The following is a 15,490-nucleotide window of genomic DNA, read 5'->3' as shown; positions in this document are numbered from 1 at the left end:
CAAAACAAACAGGAAAGTAGACCTTTGCATTACTTTACAAATGTGCAGTCCTTTATCTCTTTCGATTCCTTCTGAACGCTTATGCGTACATTGCTATCTAAGAATACATCTTTATCTACATTTCTGAGAAAGAGGTGCTTTGTCATATCTTCCTGTTCTAAGAAAGTTTTTTTTTTTCTTCCACAGAATTATTACTTGAGTTTTACTATGGAATGGAAAAAGATCATACTTTAAAAAATACCTATATTTCTGGTGTCTGCAGGGAGAAAAGAAAAAGAGGAGCAACTGTGTGGGTGCCACTATGGACAGAGAGAGAAGCAGGGATGATTCTGAGGCAATAAAGGTTCGTTTTATTTTCTGTCTCTTTCTGCAATAAATACTATTGTTCTGAAATTCCCCTGAGAGTGCAAAACCTATAAAAAAACTCTTTCTTGCAACTGTGAAGTTCGAAAACTTACAAAGTACAAACCTCTAGGTAAAAGTAGAGTCAGATCACTGTGTTTCTAGAGTTCATCCATATACCTAGCCAGAATACACACTGTAGTGTTAAAAACGCCGCCAGCATAAACCAGCATGGCATTGTTAGTGCTTCTTTTAACAAAACATTTAGTTTTAACCTCAGTCCTCAAGAAATGCTTTCTCAAGCTGATTGTTCTGATCCTAGTTCGGTCAAAGACAGAATCCCCATTGATTTCAACAGAGACAGATTTTCAATGCTCATATGTTTTGATTGTGTCTTTTATTTTCCTCTCTTTTATTCCCTTCTCTTTCCTAACGCCTGTGTTTATTGATCTCTGACTGCTGTGGCAAAATGAGTGATTATCGTCTATGAGATTGGTATTGAGATTTATTGGTACCCTCTAATAGTTTCCGCCACTCTGAAGATACAAGGAAGCTAAAAAAATTAGCTGGAGGTTTCTGTATGCATTGCAAGCATACCACAAACCAGGTGGGGTGGTTAGAAGTTTTTTCATCCTTTCAAGAGGGATTTTCATTGCAGGTTCTCTCTGGAATCTCATTGTTACTGGAGGATGATGCTGATATTCTACTTCACTTTTTTGTCAGATTGAGAGAGTCAGTTAGTCTGTTCTGTGTTGTACCTTAAGTCTTTGAGGAAGTTGCCCTATCTGGATATATTTATACAATTGTATATTATATGCAGCTTATTCTATTCTAGATTAAATGACCTATTTTATCAACAAAAATGAATTTATTCTGCAGTGATACTTTCTCCCATGCCTGTATTCAACTTTTTGTGACAAGTTTTAGAAATGCGGGAAGTTGATGAATGATAGAAATCTCTGTTAAAGAACACCTCCAGATGTGTTTTTGAATGCTCAGAGGCTTGGTATTGTTTTATCTGACTGTGTGATTTTTCTCCTTTTACCAGAGTGTAATTTGTTCATGGTACTTTGTCAACAACCTCATACAGTGAGGAGCCGATTCAGAGAAATAAGCTATGCAGAATAACCGTAGATATGCGAGTGAATGAAATTATGCACTTAGGATGGAAGCTAGTGCTAGAATCCCGTAATTCACCTTTAAAGCATTTTAAAGAGACTCTGGTGATCTTCAGAAGTACAGCCTGGAATAAAAGCTAATAGTGAAACCAGAAAACCTGAGTGGTTGATAGAAGGAGGAGCTCAAGGGCCTGACCCTTCAGTGTGGAAAGCAGTGTTCCTATGGTTGCGGTTTTGCTCAGAGGCTTTGGCCAAAATTTCTGTGATTGCCTATTAGGCCGTTGGGACACCCAAACAATGAGGAATTAGGCAGCACACAGGAGTACTTGCCCTCCTCTTGAAAGAGCACACACCTTTGCGTTATTGATATCTCGTCAGCGGTGCCTCAAAAACTGTTTATCCGTTCTTACTTGCTATGCACTCAGTAGCAATGGCACTTCCATAGTGCCTCAGATTCCCAATTAGTTTCGCATCGAAGTACTGACCAGGTTAGGGAGTGCGTATTATCTGAGAGATAAGGCTGGTTGTGTTCATTCTGGCTGCAGACAGAGATTATATTGTCTGCAGAGATGGGCCACAGAATTCACTGGCCACAAAACAGAAGAATATTCCGTCTATAGAGAAGATCCATTTGAAAGGAGGGAAAGGGGTGTTTTTTTCCTTAAACAATGAGCCTTATTCTAGTCTCCATCTGTGCTCATTGTAAACCATCTGATACTTTGCTACACTTGACTGGCGTGGCTTAAGAAATACTCTGATTGAGGACTGAAGATTTACTTGAGGGTAGGAAAGCAGCGACAGGATTGTGTGAGGAAGCTTGCACAACAGCTGCCTGTTCTCTCTTTGCAAGTGTATGCAAGTATCTATTATAATAATTACAAGTATTGGAATTCGTTAATCAAGTAGTATCTTATCAAGGTAATGATGCCTTCAAGTGCAGTTCTATTGCCCTCCCTTTTTCAGAAGGTAAAGGAGTTACAGAGAAACCAATCCCTTAGCTCATTTGTTTTATATGAGCTAGAACATGTTTAGTATCAGGCCGAATCCTGTCGTGTGCTGACAGTAACGTACTGTTTCAAAGGGGGCTGCAGGTGCAAAGATGTCGGGGGAGAAATTGCTGTTTGTTGCACAGAGTGCACTGCACGCTAAGGTGTGGGGTGCTCAGGCCTTCTCTGCACTAGCCCCAAGACTACCCGGTTGTGATTTTCTCTGTTTTTCTTTTTTGCTAAGTCCTTTCTTCTTCGTTAGCATTAGACCCCGGAGTGAAAGATAAAACTGGATCAGTGAATGTTTCAGTGACTGCTGTGGAAGGAAAGGTATTTTTCTTTTTTTGAGATGATAGCGAGGCATTTAGGGGGATTTTCTTGACAATTTGTTTTGGCTCCATGTTATATTTCTTAATTACCCACTCAATATAGGAATAGGACACGCAGCTCAGATTTTTGGTGTGTATTTCAATATAAGAAAGAAAAACAGGCCTGATAACGTTCCGAGATAATTTCTCTCCTCTTTCTGAGGTTTTCTTTTTTGCAGTGAAGTACATTTTAAGGAGTCTTAAGCTCAACTTGAGTGTTACAACATGTAAACCTCTGAATACCCTTTTATTCCAGAAGAGAAATTAAGAAGAGTCTGTCTCTTAAAATCACAAATTTTGAAAAGTAAACTAAAACCTGAAAAAGTTTGAGTCACTAAAGAGATATAAAAGGACACATCTTTAGATTCTCCACAAAGAAGAGAGTTAGGGGCTTCAAAGTTAGAGAGGGAGACTGCAACATCTGAGTTTGGCAAGTGTAAAATACACTTTTGTGTGTGTGCACATACATATACAGCACCTGCACATTTACTAGTTGTGGGTGGTAAATGAGTGCCACAATGGCACATAACTTCAGGTGCCAATCCTTTTATTAAGGGAAAAAAAAAAGAGGTTGCATTGCAGTCCATTAATTATATTACAGGAAACAGAAATTTATCTCCATGGTAAACACTAAGATATATATTTAAAGAGAGAGAGTGAGAGTATGCGAGCGTTTACACAGAAGCCTGCAAACACTGTGTTTCAAAACAGAACCGCTGATAGAAAGCCAGCTTTATGACCAAATAACAATCTGATGGGCTGCTCCTGGGGGTGAGTTTATTCACTTCACAAGTGTTTGCAGGATTGGGCTTATGCCTTGTTACAGGAACTACGCAGTCACTTTCTTTAAACAAAACATAATTGAGGGGATTAACTTTCCTTCTTTGCCTGCTGTTTGGGAAATTGAATCCATTGCATCTCACAACCTAGACACACCTAACCTTTTATTATTGCTTCTCAGTTTCATGTAGGCATTGGATTTCCACACTTGATTACTGCCAGGACTTGTTTATACAAGACAGTAGGACTGTTTCGCTGTTTTCTTCTTCTGGGTTTTTTTTTTTTTTTTGGGGGGGGGGGTCATTTTCACGTTGTGTAAGAAACTTTAAAAGAGAAAGCAGATACCCGGTTAGGCTCTATCGTTCTATGTTATTCCTCAAACCAACTGAGTCTTTGTGGATGATAAAGTTATAAAGTATGGCAAAACCTTAGCCTTCTGCAGGGTACGCTGAATTCAGATCTTTAGGTCATTTTTCATTCTGAATGTTGTTGTAAGTAATTATTTCACCTCTGAAGTTCCCATTTCCATGTGTGGTGTGATTTCCTTGAAGGACTTCCTAGCTGAACCCTCCAGCCTAATAGGCTTCCTTGTGTAGTTTGATGCGAGTGAGCTGGGATTTCATTCACTCCATCCTGTTCCTACAGCTCCCTTGAAAGATATGCCGTTGGGCCCAGCTGGTGCCATTGCTGAGTCCTGCATACCGGAAGGAACAGCGATGTCCTGATAGTTATTTGAGAAAATAGCAGCAGTGCTGAAGTGCTTCTCGTTTTTGGTAGCCCACTTTGTCCTTGCATACAGTCATTTTTGGAAGCCTGTCAGGGAAATCTGTCACATTGGTAAATGCTTGCTACACCCCCACTCACAAACACTTCTTATTTACTGTTTTGCTAGATTTCTCTGTTACTCTGTAGCTTTGCTCTCCTTCTGTCATTATTTGTGTCAAAGATGCTGGAGCTGTTTATACCTTACCGTTTTGGCATCTGTGCTAAAGCTGCTAAAGGTGTCACTAGTGGTTCTGGATTGCCCATGAAAAACAGGCTAAAAAGCTGTTGTATTACAGCATACGTATTCCCTTACCTCTGCACAAATTGTTGGATTACAGCACTCGTAGCCCCTTACCTGAGTGGGGAACTGTGCCCGGGGAGTGTAGGTGGCTCCAGCACAGCCTGTGCAAGCTGCCTCCAGCGCCCTGCGCCCCTGCCCAGCAAGCCGTGCCTCACTGGGAGGAGGAATTAGACCTGACCCAGCTTTACTGAACTCAGGAGAAAGGCTCCTCACCCACAAAATCCACAACCAGAGCTGATTTTTGTACCATTGAAATCTGGAGACGTGCCACCGAGAGAGTTTCATTTGAGCCATTGTAAAGGTAGGGAGAAACTGCAAGGGCGAAACACCTGAGGGAGAAGAGGGCTTGATTCAGGCCCCCTAGCAGAGAGGTGAAAGCCCTTTGAACACTGAGGAGGGAAAACCTTCTTTCAATTGTCTTGCCTGCTAGCCGTTGTTTCGTGTTGCAGACACCCAGCCTGCATGTTAGCAGCTTTGTGGGATAAGCTGGAGAAGCAGCTGCTGCTATGGAATTTGCAAACAAATGGGGTATGGCTGTTAGCATGCTGCTGGCTCGTTTCCAAAAATAACGTGAGATGGGAATAAAGTTGCTTCAGGAAAGAGTTCATCGGTTTCACTGACAATGAAGCGTATCTCTTGGAAACCATTGCGTACTTTGAAACCTGCCCAGTTGCTGGCTCAAGGATACAAGGTAAAAAGCAGCAGTCTGCGGCTTTGGGAACCAAACCAAATTTTCCCTTTGTTTCTTCCCACACTGTTAGTGTGATTTTCGGAGGGCAAGCTCTTCTTACCTTCTTTAACCCTCATCTTGCCCTGCCTCCTGCTTCTTCCCTTCCTCGTTCTTTAACTCAGCTCAGCAACCTCCCATTTCCTTCTAATCTCTATCTGACAAACAGCAAGGCCAATGCTTTTCTAGACAGGCCTAGCTTCTCCTTATCAGGATCCTTTTTTTTTTCTCCCTTCTCTGTAGGAACTTACCTTGCCCCTGCTCAAAAACAAAGACCAATATTTTCATCTTTCTCATGCAATTGAACCTGCGTTCCTGTAGGCTTTTCTGCCCCCATGAAGAAGAGACTCTGTCTTGTTCATCCCTATATTTGAACAGAAGCTTCTCTCCCTTCCCCTCCAGTGAGTCATGCTGTCTAGAGCAGGGCTCTTTTCTGAAAGGACAAAAGGCAACCATCACAAGCTGCTGCAAGCGAAATTCCAGCTAAATACAATGAAAAAATTTCCCTCAGAGAGTGGTTAAGCATGGGAACAGGCTATGGAACCTGCATCCCTGGAGGACTTCAAAACTCAGCTGGACAAAGCCCTGTGCAAACCCAGTCAAACTCTGAAGCTGTCTCTGCTTTGAGTGGGAGGTTGGACCAGGTGGCCTGCAAAGAACCTGCATTTTTCTGTGATTCTGTGAAACCGAAATGGACCATTCAGACTGGGATCCTGTGCATGAAAAGCTCCAGTCATAGAGGCAGGGAGCAGAAGCAATAGTGTGATTACTTACACAGCAAATTAGTACCCAAATTAGTGACCGTACACAAGCAACAGTCTTTCTAAATAGATACCAAGGTCTCTGTGGGAATAGAGATTCGTCAATATGCTTGAAGGAAACTTCAGTGAACTGATTTCCAGTGACAAATTTGTAAAAATAACTAGTCTATTCACAAATATTTTGTAGCCCTCCTCCACCCCCCCAAAAGGGATTAAATGAATCTCAAAAAACAGCTAGCTGAATTCTTATGGTAAAAAAAATATTCTGACAAGAGTCGATGAGACATCGGAATTGTTAGGAACTAGAGAAAGGCAGAAGCTCCAGAAGAGACTGCAGGATAAGTAGGAAAATGAGCAAAGAATAAAATCATAGTAATGTGTAACTGCTGTACGGGGAGGTCACCAGTAGGTTTCCGTCTCTGAATAATGGGAGAGCTTACCAGAAGACATTAAATAGGAAGCGAAGAAGGAGACAAAAATTTTCCCCTTCCCTCTAACCTGGCCATCAAAGAAAATAGAAAAGTGGGTGTTTCTGTGAGTGGAGTTTTGCCTGCCATGTTAAACTGTATTTCATCTGTTATATTTTATTAGTTGTGCTTTAGTTGCAGACAATGAGGCACTGTTGACCCCCTGCATAAAAATTATGTGTGATTTAGAAAACTAGTGTAGCTATAAATGGAACGCTGAGAACTGCTTCATTTGGTTTTACTGCAAAGAGGAGCTATGTGAGAAGCAAAGGCAGGAGATAAGGAAGGTGCAGAGTTTGGAAATACTCAGTCTAAAGAGACAAATGATGGAATTTGATAAATTTGTGAATGTCAGGGATTGGTAATGTTTCATAAGGAAAATAATGGTATTTTGAGTGGCGGAAGAGAGGGGGAAATAGTATTGTTTGAGGAGAAAACATGCTTTTGCATGTGTTAGTTGACGTCTTGACTTTTGGCACTTGAGGGAAGTTTTGACGTGCCCTGCAGCAGAGTCAGCACGGAGTACAGTGAGCCCAGTAGGCTCACAAAAACCAACATGGTTGTGCTGTGTAACAAGGTACACCTGCAGTTTAAGGTCCCAGAAGGCACCTGTCTCCATTTCAGGAGACAAATCAATAGGCCCAGGTGCTAGAAATTGATCTCTGTTGCCTGATTCCTACCTGACAGATTAAAATGACAGGTTTGGGAAAAGGGTGGCTTTCCTGAAGAAAATCGCCCGCTGATTTGAAGCGTGACAGAGTTGTTTTCCCTGCTGCTGTTAGCAGTGTAGAGTTGACCCATTCCTTTTCTTGAGCAGAAAATTACAGCTACTCTTAAATTTTATGCAGAGTTGATACAGCACATGTTGTGGTGGTATGCAGGGCCTGTCTGTGTTGTCTAGAGTTTGCATAAGATTCTGTGTTATTTGACCAGTTCTGTTCTTTGGTGGATGTTTACTAAGACCCTTTCTGCTGAGATGCCTTCCCAACTACAGATGAACAGTTTTGATGGAGTTTGTCAATGAGCCAATTTGTACCTCAGTGAGAAGTAGTGAATTGTAGTAGACCTCATTCCCTCTCGTCGCTCTGACTCCTCGTCCCAGGTGAGCTTATGCTTGTTACAGAACTTTTGCATGATTGTTTTGCAGTGTTTAGTAATGATGCCAAGACATCAAAAATGAATAATTCAAGAGAAAGGTAAAAATAAGAGCTGGTTGTGGGTGAAGTGGTTTGAATGGGCAACTGCATTTTGTAAATCATCAGTTTAGAAGTGACAGCGGATCCCACAGAAATATGAATTAGATTATTCAGAGAGAGCACAGAGCTAGAAGAGGCCAGAGGGCTGAGGTCTTGGAGACTTCAGTGGCAGGAAGTAAATTGCATGAACACTGCACCCATCTATTTGACTTCAATTCCTGGAAGAATTCTGGTATGAATGTTGAACCTACCTGAAAGAAGAAAAAGAGATTAGTATCTACCAACTTGGATTTGACAAGAACAGATGAGGCTGAAAGAATCTAATTTTCTTCTGTGCTATTACAGCAGAACTTCTGTATAGAGGAAAAAACAGTAAGTGTAATATATTCTGACTTACACGAGGATTTTGACATTGTCTTACATCTTTTTCATGAGCAAAATAAGCACCACAGTCTATATTAAACTACTATACTGTTTAGAAACTGTGCCTAGACCATTACTCAGTTTTCAGTGGCTCTTCAAAAGGAGAAAAATATATATTGAACTGATCCTGGTAGGGCCTCTCAAGGGTTTGGTTCTGTCTATTTTTTTTCAATAGTTGTCTCATTTTTGTTAGGATGCAGGTGCACTAGGGAGTGCACTTAATCAGTTTGCAGTTAAACTAAGCTAAGTGGGGCCGCAGGAGTCAAATTCAAAATGATCTTGAAAAATTGGTGAAATGGGCCCAAAATGTAAGAGGAAAGTTAATAAGGAAAAGTACAAAAACCCACAAACACCTTACGGTGTCTTGCTTTTTAGCTTTCTAATTTAGACTTAGACAGATGTTACAACAATTAGCCGTATGAAGAGAAATCTGGATTTGAAATGGCAAGACTAGTATACGGTCTATCACTGAGGTTAAAATCTCATGAAAACTTGTCTCAAAAGTCCGGCTCTGCAAAGCCTGACTCTTCATACCTGCCTGGCCTCGTTCTGCTTTTTCAAATTAATTCTATTTGAAATAGGCAATTGAGGTTTAGGCGCAGATTAGGGGGTGACTGTCAGGCACCCGTTACTTGCCTTTTTTTTTAGTACAGAGGAAACGAACATACACCTAGCTGTATTTCTTCGATGAGACAATGGTTTTCAGTTATTGTTTTAATAAATTCTCTGTACAGTATGTGTATAAAGTACATACAAAATGTTACCTTCTGCGAAGGAAGGACTGAAACAGCGTTACTTAATCAGTTTTAAAAAAAAAAAAAAAACAAACAAACAGCTCTCACCTTTGGCTTCTACTTCCTATGGTCAAATTTAGTACTGTCTTTCTTTGGACCCACTTATTCAAACTATTGGCCACGCAGGGCCTCTTTTCTCTCCATTTGTTCTACCCGCTGGGTTCCTGTAGGGCCGTTTCTCCCTGGAAGGGTGACCTGACTGAGTGTTAATGAAATAGCATAAGATCAATCTTCTCCTTCAGGGATTTCAGTAGAATAGCTTGTTCTAGGTTAGCTTTCTATGTCTAAAAATGATTCAAACTTAAAAAATAAAAATATAGAAGAAACTGCAGCAGCTTCCCAAAAGAGAAACTCTGTCACAATACTGAAGGCAGGTTTATGTTTTCTAGAGTTTGCAGTATTTAAAAAAATAAAAACTGGTACAATAAATTAACCTTCTATAAGAATATATATGGTGTGTGTACTTAGTTGTTGGACATGTCTTTGTGTATGTATGTGTTTGACAGTCTTTTTCTAATATTTTTTAGACCAGAATTGTACAACAGACTACAACAATTTTGTTTCTATCGTTTTACAACACCCGAGGGTCTTTTCTATTAATAGAGATAATATGAAAATACTAGAAACAGTAGACAGAAATGATTAGCTAAATGAATCCAAAGAGCGAGCACTGAATTTGGAAACTCTTGAATCTATTTCATGTCAACTCAGGAAAAAATATCTATTGCGTACAATATAATAACATTTGTATTAATGTCTAAATTGCAGCTGAGGGCAGCAAGTCTGTTTCATAACAGTTTTTGATTTCTGTATTCTGTTTTTCGTATCTGTATCAAATTGCTTTTCAAATACTCAAAGTCCAGTGTACCAGTATGCCACAGAAGAAACCTCTTAAGAATGTTTAAATATTGTGATTGGGTAGTCATCTTTCTTCCTGCTTTGGGCCAATGGCAAGCCTATCACAGTAATATATAGCAAGCTGAACCAGTGAACTACAGGACAGTAAGGAGGAAGATGAAATGAATATTACCATACTGCATTTTAAAAATCTAGACTGTCCCCAAACTCTTGCACACAGGACTCCTTCCTACAGAACCAAAGGTAGACAGATACCAGGTATTCTGTAATGCTTGTCTCCTTCCTCAGTGTCCTCCTATTACAAGAAGAATCTTATGTGGTCACTTTCTCAGGACTGAATTGCAGAACAGTAAGTTAAGGAAACATCCAAGAGTTGAGTTTGGGGTCCTTTGAGGAACCAGCGTGTGCCGAGAGGCAGGGTAAATGAACCTGGGAGGAACATCATGCTGCTGCGGCTAGATTGCTTTCACTACTGGAGCTAATGAATGTCTAGGTGTACGTGTAAATCCTAGGCTAAGGTACTGCTGCACTGCATCTTACAAGAGTAGCTGACCTACTAGTAATTTTGAGCTTAGATGTGTATTGCTCTCTCAGCTCATGAGAGAGAACTTAGAGGAAAACTCTGCACTCTTCAGGGGTATCTTTAAAAGATACAAGATTGACATTTGAAAATATTCTAAGCAGTACTTTATCGGGTAGCTCATGGACTCAAGAACTATGTCAAGAATTAGTAAAGAAAAAGACCACATTGTCAAGTCAGGAGAGCTTTCTACAGTGCCTCTGAAAATCTTAAAGTTGATTTTTGTTTCTTACTTCAATTCCAGGATTTTAGTATTCCTGAACTTTCCTCTCACTCGAATGTTTAAAGATGTATAATCGCTCACTGATCTTGTATTTGGGACCAGTCACAACAAAGAAAAATGATATACACAATGGACCGAGTAGGAGATATTGCAGAAACTACATTTCCCAAGGAAAATCCCATAGATACCTGTGATATTTCAATTTCTAGTGTAGCTGGCAGTTGCTGTTTCAAAATTAGGATCTGTCTCATTTTTAAGTTCTAAATAGACTAGCATTCCACAGGAGTAAGAAAGGTATTGCAGCACTAGACAAGCACAAAATAAACTCCCACATCTTAATTTGCAGTCGGCGTTAAACCATACATATAATGGCAATCTGTGTTCTCTAAAGAGAAGAGAGTCAACCTTCCCCTGCCGCTCCAGAAGCAGCAAGAAACAAAAGAACCTTCATGTATGTCTTAGGGCTGAGTGCAGCTTATTTGATAGATTTTGAGGGTTTTGTGGTGATAGCTGAAGTGTATCTCTATAAATCGCTGTACTATTTGGAAGGCCACAGAAGTGCAAAGCATCCTCACTATATTCAGTGAAGGTCTTAATGCTATCTTGAAAATGACATTGTTGGCTAATATTTTGTATTTCTGAATTCTGCCCAATTGCTGTTATGATAGTCCTCAGTGTTACATGTTTCTCTCTCTGTAGCGTCCTGACCCATCTCTCATTTAAGCACTCTACCTCTTTTTTGCTCCTAAGTCATTAGCAGAACTTGACGAAACTTCAGCCATGATGAAGAAATACATGCAGCTGTTCTCTGCTAACAAAGCAAGGAACACCTCAGTCTGTTTATCCTCTCCCTCTGCTTTTCTTCTTCCTCTTCTTCAAATGTCCATATATGAATAAGAAAAATACTTAAGTCTGATCTTTCAGAAACTCCATAAGTAACCTCCAAATGCTGTTCTCTTTTTCTATACAGTTGATTGTCCTCTGCTTTTTAGTCTGCTCTATAATCATCTTTCAGTTCTTTTCTTCTTAAACTAAGCCCATTTTTCTCTGGAATATTTTATGGCACATGCCACTTGCCACATATGCTTCTCGGGTATACCTAGATGAGATCTGCCAAAGACATTGTCTAGAAAATTAACTACTTTATCATAAAAATAGAGAGGGTTGGTTTGGCACAATCAACTCTTAAAACCTGTTGTGTTTTATCTCATTTTTCACTGGTTTCACTCTTTGTGCTTTGAAGTTGGTTCTACAGTCCTGCGTATTTCTGAGTTCAAACTAATGAGCCTATAGCTGTCTTTTGCTTATCTTTGATTGCATAATCCCGTTTTGACTTCAGATATAATAAAAATACCTGCTATTGGCTTCCTTGGAATTCTGAAATAGTAATAGCCTTTATCTGATCTATTCTTTCTTCTCTACCTTTTACTGTTCTTCCTTACCTATGTGGGTATATTAAAGCCTTTTGTTTGCTTTATATCTGTATTTTCCTTTTCCATGCTCTCATTTCTGTTTCATATTTTGGCCTCGCTCCTCCATGCCTGGAAGCCACATGAAAGACAAGGAGTAATTAAATCTAACAGGGAATAACTAAGCTGAAGGAGCACATCTGAGTTCTGGATATAGGTAGATAATATTCATGACTTGTATCACTGTGAAATGTAGTCAGTGGCTACAGTGACTACCTAGCTTCCGTGCAAAAGTGGCTGTGCATCCTGGCTTTGGGTCTATATAGAAGCAACTAATGTCATGCTTATTCTAGCCATGTGGTTACCGTTAGGTTCAGAATCCATACAGGCCATGACCTATCTTGGTGTCGTGCTCAAGTTCAGCATCCCTGTTTTTAATGAAAAATTAAGTGAGATTTTGTTCTTTCAGTTATGTTTTGCTTCTTCTCCACCTGCATTGTATGTAGCATCTCATTTCTTCTCTCCTGGTTCTCTTTCTGTGTATGTACCGGAAGAACCTGTTGAAACCGATTTTAATGTCCTTTCCATGGTTTAACCCAGCCTCATTTTTGGCAAAGTGTATTTCCCAAGGAGGAACCAAGTTATACTGATCCACATTTACATTGGAGCAGCCTCTGCGGTCATCCCAAGGGATGTTCCTGAAACAGCTGCTTTAATTAGTTATGTCTAGAATAGTGCCCAGGGGAGGGAAAGGCTGTGCACAAGCCATTCGTCTACGTGCAAGTCATATATCCTAAAATTAAGTGTCAGTCTCTGGGTTGAGCTTCGCACTTCTAGGAAGCTGTCAACTTGCTGTTAAAATGTGGATCCTGCCATTATTTAGAAACAGTTGCTCCTTGTTTGGGACCTTTCAACCATATTCCACTGGCTAATACTGCCTTTGTAAACAAGCCAAGATTTTAGTATCATTGCAGAAAGATAGAAGAAGTCTAAAAAATCCTTGTAAAAGAATAGTCTAAAGAAATCTCCAAGAACAAAATAGGGCTGTTCCAGAGCCTTCAGGACTTTGGGGAAAGGGACAACAGTGATATGAGTTTTTCTCTTTGACCATCTTCTTTTTTTCTGTATCTTGCTCCTTAATACATTCTCTGCTTTTAGTGCACTGCACTAGGAATTATTAATATTTGATTCCCAACTGTATGCATTTGTCCATCAAGTTAGGCCTTCAAGCGACATAATTAAGGGACAACAGAGATGTAAGAGCCAGAGAGTATCATCAGCATATAAACCTAGAGTGCCTGAGGGAGTTATCATGGAACCAGTAAGAGAATTTCTGCTAAAATTACGATAGCGCTGAGGGATGCAGTCGGTGAGGGCCGCTTAGGATTTGCCTAAAACAGGAAGACATAATTGCCCCTGAGAAAGCTCATTATCAGGTTTTTGGGTTTTTTTCCTTTTAATATATGCATGTAAAAAATCCCCTAAGAAAAAACTGTTATCCTCCTGGTTGTTGTTTGTTTATTTTTAATTTAACAGTAGCAATATATTGCTTATGTTACCCTTTCTCACTTACATTACGGCATTCTCTGAGGATGCCCAAACAGGGATAGGGGTCTGTTGTTCTTGGCACCTTATATTCACGTGGGAAAGAATGGCTTCTGTTCTAAAGAGCTGTGAAACCAAGATGTAGATTTCCTTTTCTGTTAGGAATCAGGTGGTTTAGACTCTTCCAAACCTTTCATTATGTCTGCAGATAATTAAATCTGTCATGAACTAGAGTCCCTCGTAGACGGGAGTCCAGGCTGCCAAATTTAGGCACTTCACCAGAACTTTAGAGATCACGTTGTGGGAGGAGGAATGTCGTTTTCTCCGCATAGCCACCCACGTTCTGTAGAGAACAGGTTAGCACATCTGAACATCCAAAAAGAGCAATACAGGATGAGCCTTCACCTAACTCAGGTGCTTTTCTCTCTCCACGGACTGTATAAGGAACTTGATTGTCTCAAATGGCCATTTCTTCTCTTCCACTAGTAGCGTAAGGAAAGCACCTATAGCTAATGTCATTAGAATTCACCTTGCTAGCTCTTGAGCATAGACATTTAGAGGAGGAAGAGGCAGCAGTGAGGATCCTTTTGCTTAGGATCTCCATGGTTCTGCAGGAAATGGGAGATCCTGCTCTCTGTGCTTTACTAAGCTTGTGAGGGTAGCATCCACATCCAAGAGAGTTTCCTGACCACAGCAGCATGAGGCGTTTTGAATCAGAGCGTGCGTGGCTCATCTTGAAGGTGGGCAACCAAGCAGCCAGGAGTGCAAGACTCAAAAGGCCATGTGGAGATCTGGCAAGCTAGGTAGCTGGCCCTAGCTGACAGCTTAGGGTAGGCAAGTGGGTCTGAGGAGACTTACAGCATAGTTAAGGTCTTGATGCAGAGGCAGAGAAGATAGATACATACTTCATTTGAGCTGGAACCTCTGGCCATGTATGGGTGTCCACAGTTGAGGAGCCCAGAAACTTTCAAGATAGGTAGAGTTGCGTGATCCTGGAAGGTAAGAGGAAGGAGTTGTTGTCTGGGCTTTCCTTGAGATTGAAGTAGATTTCCTTTGTTGTAGCCCAATGAAGTAATGTTTTGTGCATAGCAGGAAAAATCCTGGCTCAGGCAAAATTTAGGTTTCTTCAGTGGGGTCAGAAATTTCCTCATAATGTTATTCTAAATTTTTTTGTGGGGTGCTTGCTTTCTTGGGGCCTTCCCTGTTGCACTGTAGCTTTTTCTTCTGTGTGTTCTTCCTCATAGCACAGTGACTGTTCTGAGCAGCTCCCAAGGCCTCCTATGTCGTGTGAAGTTGCACAGTGATGTGCCATACTCTGTATCAGCATGAGTAAGGGTTGCCGTTACAGTTATCCTAAATGTCACTGAATGCACAGCCTAGGCTCACTGACCAACGATCCCATCTCTGTTTGCAAAGAAAAGACAGATCCCAGCAGGAGCTTTTCTCGAGGGCTACAGCTGGACAGGAATGCCTGTGAGACCTGCTGTAGCAAGCTCTCTTCAGTACACACCATTTAGGTAGGCTTAGGCGATGCCTCACGGGAGAGGTGAGGACCTGACTAGGGAGGCCCGCTGGTAGCAGCGATACAGAACTCCAGTGGAGTCTGTTCATTTCAGATTTCTGTTGATTTCATGCGATGGGAAAAGATAAGGAAGAGCAGGATGAAAGTTTGTGTCATTTCCTCCAGATAACGCTAGCTTTTTATTTTTTAAACAGAAGTAGCGTTCTACATAGTGGGGGGGGGGGGGTGGAACGTGAAATACAGACTCAAAAGCTGAACCGTATATCATTTTCCATTGCCTGAGGACTTGCAGGTTACCTTTGGTTGAACTACAGCATAGTGAAGT

General features: G+C 40.7%; 1 long non-coding RNA gene across 1 annotated transcript in view; it reads left to right on the top strand.

The window, feature by feature from the left end:
* The first annotated feature begins 207 nt into the window (after positions 1-207).
* Positions 208-15,490, top strand: part of LOC138064395 (uncharacterized) — a 75,991-nt gene continuing 60,708 nt past the window's right edge. The window contains exon 1 of the long non-coding RNA XR_011137634.1: positions 208-343. This is a non-coding gene — a long non-coding RNA (uncharacterized lncRNA). The remainder of the gene's footprint in view (positions 344-15,490) is intronic.

Source organism: Struthio camelus, chromosome Z, assembly GCF_040807025.1.
Source record: "Struthio camelus isolate bStrCam1 chromosome Z, bStrCam1.hap1, whole genome shotgun sequence".
Lineage (NCBI taxonomy): Eukaryota > Metazoa > Chordata > Aves > Struthioniformes > Struthionidae > Struthio > Struthio camelus.
The sequence above is the reverse complement of the archived record's forward strand: the minus strand, read 5'-3'. Positions and strand labels throughout refer to the sequence as shown.